Genomic DNA, 8,609 nt, shown 5'->3' with positions numbered 1-8,609 from the left:
CTTTCCCATTTGCCTCCTTCATTAGGATTAGAAATCCCACAAATAGGTCGAACTTTAGATGTTTCCTTGCTTTTCTCAGTAGATTTAGGAGGGAATATAGAGATATTTATGAGTCAATTCGCTCCTTTGACCTCCAGATTATCATTAGGATCCACTAACATTGTCCCCAAAACTAGTAGAATTAGTAGGGTCACTAACACTCCCTTAGCCTTATAGAGAAGCTTTATAAAGCATGTTGTCAATGTTTAGACAACTTTAGTGTGGAAACAAGGCTTGTGATCTTGGTCTTTTCTTCAACTATCATTACTTTCCTCTCTTAGCTGATGAGGGGGCCATTTTGCTGTATAACAGATGCCCCCTAAATTGTGAGATCAGAGGCTGTGATGATTGCCGAAATACTTTACTTAACTATAATTTTCCTTCTTCAACAAAAAGAGAGAGAGGAATTGAGCTTCAGGCAGTACGGGAAACCTGATACAACGCATATATATAAAACAACTAAAATAATCTCCTGAGTCGAGTATTCCCACGCTCAGTAGCTATGTCAGAGTGATTTTCTCATAAAAGAGATATGATGATGTTGGCTTCTGATAAGCACAATGATGATCTGGTGTCATAATAGGATCATTCTGATGAGCTGTCTCCAAAAAACAATATACGCAACTTGGGAGAGGAAACAAGGCTAAGTGATGCAAGCCTCTACCCAAGGTCTTGATTTCTGCTTCACTGAACAACATAGATCAATACATGTGAATATATGCGTTGATGTTGAACATGCACGAAATCATCTGATTACCAGTCAATAATGGATACCGTTAACAGATGTGAGGAAGGCCACCAATAATGGTGATGGTCTCTAAGATGCACATTACAATCTAGCGAGTGTGAAAAATGTGTTTGTCATCAAACACTTGTAGAATCGCTTAACCAAGATCCAATAATGAGAACTCCTGATCAAACACAAGGTGGCCTACCACTAATGTCTACAAGTACCAAGGAACTGAATGTGTTTGTAGGTTGTCTTCCTAGATAGAGTGTTGAAGTCAATAGGAAGATACCTGTCGAAAGGTAGGAAATAATGTGTCCTACATCAATCAACATGAAATGGGACAAGAATGATTTTTTTTTTAGGAATCTTTGAGCATTGGGTCTAAATGGCAGAGGGCATGGTGAAAGGATATGCTTGATGGGTTGATGGAGGAAACAGAAGGTTAACCCTTGAACAATAGAAGGCATGACAACAATTTTAACCATGTAGCACTAGAATCATGAACACCAAAGAGTGTTAGGATATATAGATGCAAGAACATCGGGGTATTTAGGCTAAACTCATAGGATGGTAGGATTCATATTGAGAGGCCGTCACAAGGAAGGTTTATTTGAGGGAGTGCCATGTTCAAGGGAACGACTGCTGCCAAACCACGCTTTATAATATTGAATGCAGTTGTATTGTCTACTTTCCCCGTCTGATTAATTTAGTGAGTCCAGATGAGTAAACTCGTCGATATTTTCATATTTTAAGAATCTGAAAAGGACTATGAAAAGAGCAACTCTACACCCTATCTAATTAGTTTAATGAGTCCAGACACGCAAACTCATCGATCTTTTCATGTTTTGAGAGTCTGAAAAGGATCGTAAAAAGAGCAACTCTATATCTTGTCTATTTAATTTAATGAGTCCAGACGAGACAACTCGGTGGTCTTTTCATATTTAGAGAGTTTGGAAATATCGTAAAGAACAACTCCAGGGTGGTCCCTTTGTCATAGTTGTTAACCAGGTGTGATAAAAAGTTAATAGTATTCCCAGATCGATTACTTTTCCATGAGTTATTCTACTGAATCAGGATAAAGAGAAACCTATGTTCAATAGATGTTGACCTCATTTTGTTATGAGTACGAGGAGACGGACTAAACTCGTTTGTCGTCATGAATTTTTAATGAGTCACGAGACGACAAACTCAATACCTTCATCAAAATTTAATAAGTCAAATGAAGAAAACTCAAGGTAGCTTTTTCAATTTATTGAGCGAGGAAAAAGAGGCAAAATAACTGCTCATTCATTCTTCATAGATTTAATGAGCCTGAAGAAGGGAAAAAATCGGGGACTTTTTAGATTTAGGAGTGAGAAATGGTCCCAAAAAAGCAAGTGTTCTGGTTGCTGCCGTAGATTTTTAATGAGCCCGGTGACAAAAACTTGAGATTTTTCAGTTTAATGAGTGAGAAAAGTACCTAAAAGAATGCTCGGGTTATCTTTATAAGTTTTTAACAAGCCTAAAGAAAAACTCAGGATTTTTTTTTCCAGTTTTATGAGCGAGAAAAAAGTGCCTAAAAAGAATGCTCTAATGATCTTTTTTAGTTTAATGAGCTAAAAAAAGAGCGAAAAAGAGTTGCTCGAACCGTCGTCGTATGTGCTTAATGAGTCCAATGATGACAAACTCAAGGGGTTTTCAGTTTTGTAGAGCGAGAAAATATCCCATAAAATAAAGAGCTCATTGAGAATTGCATGCAGTGCTTTACTACTTTTCATTCCCGAGGGTACTTTCATCAAAAGTGGAAAAAAGTATAAAAACGCAGCGATTCCTATGCATATGAGTTCATGCATGATAAAAAATCATGGGGAATGGACTACTTCCTCTTTAATGATTTCAAAAAATCATGTCTCCAAAAATAAATATAAGGAAGTTCTTTGAGCTTTCACATTCACCATTTTCACTATTTGAGAACTGTGAAAGCGTTTTGGAGCCAAAGAGGAGCAGATTTTCTGTGAACCATTGCAGGAGATCCGGGCAACCATTCGACGTGCCGTCAGTCCCAGGTAGAGGCCAAAACCATGCTCTATGCATTTCTTAACCTTTCTTATCAGTTTCTAGGGTGGATTCTTGCAGATCTGAGGAGCCCTAAAGCAATGTTTGTGCATTAACTCCGTATGGCCAGCCTGTAGGGAGCGTTAAATTCCCTATACAACTTGCTGGAGGGCGTTAATCCTCCTTGTGTACCATTGGGGGAGCGTTAGAGCTTGAGGGCATAGTTAAAACCTCATGCAGTGATTCCTAAAGTTGTATTGCCCCATTTTGACTGATGTTTTGGTAATTTTGTGCAGGTTTCAGGCCATAATGACTAGCCTATGGAGAGAACGGGCCCATGATAGCCAGGAATTGCTGATGTGAAATGATCTAGCATGCATAATTGCTTTATGTTGTTGTAGTTTATTGAAGTATGAAAAGTTGGAGCTGACGAAAGGGCGGGAGGATTTATTGAGATGGATTATCCAGCACTGGGATGAACACGAGCAAGTGTTCAAGATTGTAGATCATGAGCTAGCTATTGACCATGATGACATATACTTTTTAACTAGTCTGTTGTGTCATGGGGCACAGGAAAACCTCACCGGGGGTAGACCTGAGCCACAATCTACCCTAGAGATGGTACAATCCTTCTACATCCCTGAGAGTGGACTTGTCAGCAACAGAGTCCTCATAGAGAGGATTAGGTCCAGATCTATGAGGGCCATTTTATGGTTGAATGTGCAGGTGGTGGGGTCAAAGAGTCCCCACATTGTGAAAAAGGCCCAACTGTTGCTTGCATTTGACTGTGTCCAGCCACAGATGTTTAACTGGTGTGAAGCAGTGCTTCGCCAGTTGAAGGTAGAGTTAACTGCATGCAAGACTCGAACCCAACAAAGTTTTTGGTATGGTACTCTCATAGTCTCATTCATTCTTGAGAGGGTACCTATTATGCACCCAATGATGAGCTTAGGTCCCTTTGATCCAAGGGAGTTGAGACAGGGGTGATGGTAATTACTCGATCCTCACACAGGAGGAGGACCAATCCGACATTTCTTCAAGGAATATTTCTTCTAGTGGCTTCGTGGCCAGATCATGATGATTGATGACTATGCTTATGAGGGAATGGACTTCGCAGTGACCCTGACTTTAAGTTGCCGCCTGGGACCAACTGGGGTCCTCAAGGTGAGAATGGATTTTGAAAGTAATTCAAGTATTTTTTAGCTTTTGAATTTTTATGTGATGTTTTTATGGGTGAACAAGTACTGACATGAATCTTTATGCTTAGCTCAGATGTGGCGCCATTACTGTTATAGACATTTTTGGGCACTGCAACCCTAATCATAAATGTCCATATAAACCGAGGGCTCTTGAGTCCCTAAAAGTGTTGTTCCGACCTCTAAAATAACAAGGTCAACTAATTACATCTTCTCCCAGAAGTTCTCCATGAAAAACTACTCAGAACTGGTCAAAACTGGACCATCTCACCTGCTCCATGGTCAAAGTGCGTTGCATCCCACCCAAATACACACGGGAGGTGCGATGCATCTTGAAAAGCACTTCTATGGGGTGCGATGGGCGAGAATGGACAAATGGCAGGGTCAATCTGCAAGGTGGAGGATCATGGAATCTTCCAAAAACTTCTCCTATGACACTTGCTTCTCTGCATTCACCCAGGGATGAGTGAGAGATCATCAATCTCCAAGTGGAATCAAGAACTATCAGAGAGAGGACACTAATCAAATCTCAAAAGCTGACTCATCCCCCTTGCAAACATCTATATATGGATCCCTCATCCCAGAGATCCAGGAGGCTGGAATTTTGTATCTTGTAATGAAGTGCTGCTGGTTTCTTGGTGCAACATCATAGTGTTGGGTGATCTAAGCTTTTCATGAGGTGAAGAAGGGCTTTCTTGCTGAGAGGATGATGCTGGGTGAGAACAATTGGTTGTAATTCTCTATGCTATTCTTGATTATTAATAAAGCTATTCAAGTTTTCCTCCACATTATTGTATGATTGATGATATATGCATTTGTGTGGTCAATATATATCTGGTCCTATATTGTTTATGATAATAGATCTATGTTCTTGGATAGTGTTATGCCGCTTTGATTCTACAGGTGCTCTTTGATGCTGGGTAGACGAGGAAGTGAGTGGCAAAGATCTATCAGAAGGGAGAGGAATCAAGCAAGGAACCAAGCACAAGACAGAGGTTGGTCTCCTTTATTCCCCTCTTATCTATTTCTCATAAAGGAAAATGAAAGTGGTTTTAGTTTATTTGTTTCTAAGGTAGCTACTAGCCTTAGTGGGACTAGCAGCTCTGCATAGACACTAGATTTCCTGATAACAAAATGGCGACTCCACTAGGGAGCGAATAGATTGTTTGTTTGTCTACATTTGTTTGCTTTATAAACTTACAGACGGAGCCTGAAGTCAAGCCAGCTAGCCTTCGAACTGCATTTGCTATGCAAGTGCAAAGTAGATGAATGCTGCTTCAGTCTATCTCCGGGTTTTGTTTATGAACTAAAAAATCGATTTACAAGCTCTCTAATTGCCCTTGTGGTGGCTCTAGTAACCTATTTAGATCTACCCCTGTGATTGATTTACTGATTACCACTTGCTCGGCCTAAATCCCTGAACTGAGCTGCAAACTGTGACCCAGAACCCAGTTAAAGTCTCGTCCCTGGTCCATCGCATTGTCTCTTCTGTGGATTCTGGATGCATCGCACTTCCCGAGTGTAGTAGGTGCGCTGCATCTCTTTTTCCCTGTGTTACAGGTGCGCTGATCAGACAAGGCCTTTTCTGCTCTTAGATTTTGGTTTTTGTGTTCACTCTTTTCAGCTCTATTAAGGAGTTTTGCTTCCTGTAGTCAGTACACCTCTGTTGAAACCCCCTTCCTTGCCATTATTCCGCCTCCATTGTGCAAAGAACTGTAAATATTTTTATGTATTTTGAGCCATTTTCAGTTCTCTTTTACAAAGAAGTAGTGTAATTGAACTGTCGTTTCTTGATTTGAAAGTGTCGCAAGTGTTGTTTTGAGTCATTGAAGGGAATCCCATTGTTCTTGATAGTCAATTACACTGTTACTATTGTATTTGATTTGAAATAGTAATTTTTCAAGTGTTGTGTTATCACTGAAAATGCTGTAGTAAAAATTTTTAGCTTGGCTTAAAGTCAGAGCAGTTTCGCAGCGCCAGAATTCTTTTTAGCAGTTTCGCAGCGCTACCTGTTTGCGTGGTTTCGTAGCGTGCTACGAAACTGGGGATTTGTTTGAGTTTTCAGTGAAGGTCCAAATCCTAGCATGCCTATTGTATAGAGTTTTGTTTCCCTCTAGGAAGGTTGCAAAGAGCCTTGGCTTCTATGAGATGACTGTGATTTGGTTTATTAACTGTGAGAGACTCCATAGCCCAATGAAGACTAATTTGATGTATGTCCAGCCAGCTATATTTTTATAAATGTGTGAAGAGTTAGCCCTCTAGTGTTTGAAGGATTTTGTCAAGAGTCATGAGAGAGCCCTCTCTGATTAGGAAGGCTAATTCCTAATCTAAAGTATGGTCTGAAACAGTTACATGAGACCTTGCTTGGTTGCAGTCCCTAGTACTGGTTTTGTGATAACAGAGTGATTCTCTTCTCAAGATTCTCGAAGGATTGTCATGGTCAAATGAAATGATGATGTGTTATACCTTATGTTATTTTATGGTTTTGTTGTATGCAATCACTCAGAATTCATACTTATATGCTCTGACTTCCTGTGTATACAGCAAGCTATGTGTGGTGGAATATGTTTGACTTGTAATGCTAAGAGCCTTGATTTCTATGAGTTCACTGTGTTTTTCTTGTTTGCTTGATATTATAGACTCCATAGCCCAATGAGATATCTTTTGGTGTGTTTCCAACCAGTTATGCTTACATTAAATCTATTGTACAAGAGTTAGCCCTCTTATCAACATTCAAAATCAATAACCTTTTCTTGAGAGAGCCCTCTCAGGCTAGGGAGGCTAATCCTTAGTTAAAAGCTTGGTCTGAAATAGTTACACAGAGTCTGCCTGATCAGCAGCCCTTCAGTTGTGATTTTGTGATAACATTTTGGTGCGTCTGCCGGGAGTCGAACCCGGGTCTATTGCTTGGAAGGCAATTATCCTAACCGTTGGACTACAAACGCCCGAGCTCCCTTCATGCTTGATGAGGAGTCTCGTACAGCAGTGTTTTGATAGGCTATATATAGGAATAACTTAGATGTAAAAAAGGTTGGATACTTAATAGAAAAAGTGTGTTGTTTTGGGCCACTGTAAGATCTTTTTTGACAGTAATAGTAAAACAGAGTGATTCTCTTCTCAAGATTCTCGAAGGATTGTCATGGTCAAATGAAATGATGATGTGTTATACCTTATGTTATTTTATGGTTTTGTTGTATGCAATCACTCAGAATTCATACTTATATGCTCTGACTTCCTGTGTATACAGCAAGCTATGTGTGGTGGAATATGTTTGACTTGTAATGCTAAGAGCCTTGATTTCTATGAGTTCACTGTGTTTTTCTTGTTTGCTTGATATTATAGACTCCATAGCCCAATGAGATATCTTTTGGTGTGTTTCCAACCAGTTATGCTTACATTAAATCTATTGTACAAGAGTTAGCCCTCTTATCAACATTCAAAATCAATAACCTTTTCTTGAGAGAGCCCTCTCAGGCTAGGGAGGCTAATCCTTAGTTAAAAGCTTGGTCTGAAATAGTTACACAGAGTCTGCCTGATCAGCAGCCCTTCAGTTGTGATTTTGTGATAACATTTTGGTGCGTCTGCCGGGAGCTTAAGATTGAATTTCTGAAGGTAGCAGGAGTTCAAATGATTTTCGAGGCTGCATTCTACCTTGGTGACTCCATTTGTTATTTTAAAGTTTAAAGGTGGCTTCGAAAGGAAGGTACACAAGGAGTAACCCTGATCCAAATCCACCTAGTCCTGTGGAAAATCCGAATATCATCTCAAGAAGTAAACAAAGATTCTCTGACATACCAGGTACTTCAAGTATTTCAAAGTCGTTATTTACTGAGTTTTCTAGAAGTCTTGAGAACAAACTTGTGGATGATAAGGTTCAAGAGGTCATATTAAGGTCTGAAAATGAAGAAGAAGTAATAGGCATTATCTTGGATTTACTGAAAAGAGGTATTGATACCTCTTCTTTAATTTCACAAAAAGATAAAGAGGAGTTTTGGGAAATTGTTTCTTCTGAGCTTTTGTTAGAAAAAGAAGATTTAAGACAGCTCAAGGAGCTTGATCCTTTTGAAATTCTGCTTAACTCAAACCTTGGGTTACCTCTCCCAAATTGGAGCTCTTTTGTTGGTGGGTTACAAAGTCCTAATAGTCCTTTTCGTACTCATATTTTGTCCTCAGCTTCCGTAAGTCCAAACAGTCCTCAACTCACATCTCATACTAGTCTTGGTCATAGCATACCTATTGTTGCTGTTCCTCCTTTCATCATGGCTGTACCTGCAAGGTATGCGCCTTTGGCCCTCCCTGCTGTTTTGCATGACTTACCAAACAAATATGCTTCTAAGATTCCAACCTGGGGAGGGGATGAAGACATTACAGCTGAAGAGCATGTAGATAGATTCAATGACTTTATTGATAGGTATGAAGTAGATGATGAAGATGTCAAATTGAGATTATTTGCTCAGTCCTTTATTGGGGAAGTTAGGAAATGGTTCAAAGCCTTGGGAGCTGGAAGTATTCACAGTTGGACTGTATATACAAAAACAGAGTTTTTTAGAGCTTATGAAAAGACTGTTACAGTAATGGCAAACAGGGTTCTTTCTTCCCAAGATTCTCAA

General features: G+C 39.6%; 1 non-coding gene across 1 annotated transcript; it reads right to left on the bottom strand.

Annotated features, from left to right (window-relative positions):
• Positions 1-6,872: 6,872 nt before the first annotated feature.
• Positions 6,873-6,944, bottom strand: TRNAG-UCC (transfer RNA glycine (anticodon UCC)). Its single transcript has one exon. It is a non-coding gene; the product is annotated as a tRNA-Gly (tRNA).
• Between the last annotated feature and the right edge of the window lie 1,665 nt (positions 6,945-8,609).

Source organism: Pinus tabuliformis, chromosome 7 (assembly GCF_031772625.1).
Source record: "Pinus tabuliformis cultivar Carrire ecotype Pingquan chromosome 7, CPIR1, whole genome shotgun sequence".
Classification (NCBI taxonomy): Eukaryota; Viridiplantae; Streptophyta; class Pinopsida; order Pinales; family Pinaceae; genus Pinus; species Pinus tabuliformis.
This window is presented reverse-complemented; position numbering and strand designations above follow the sequence as displayed.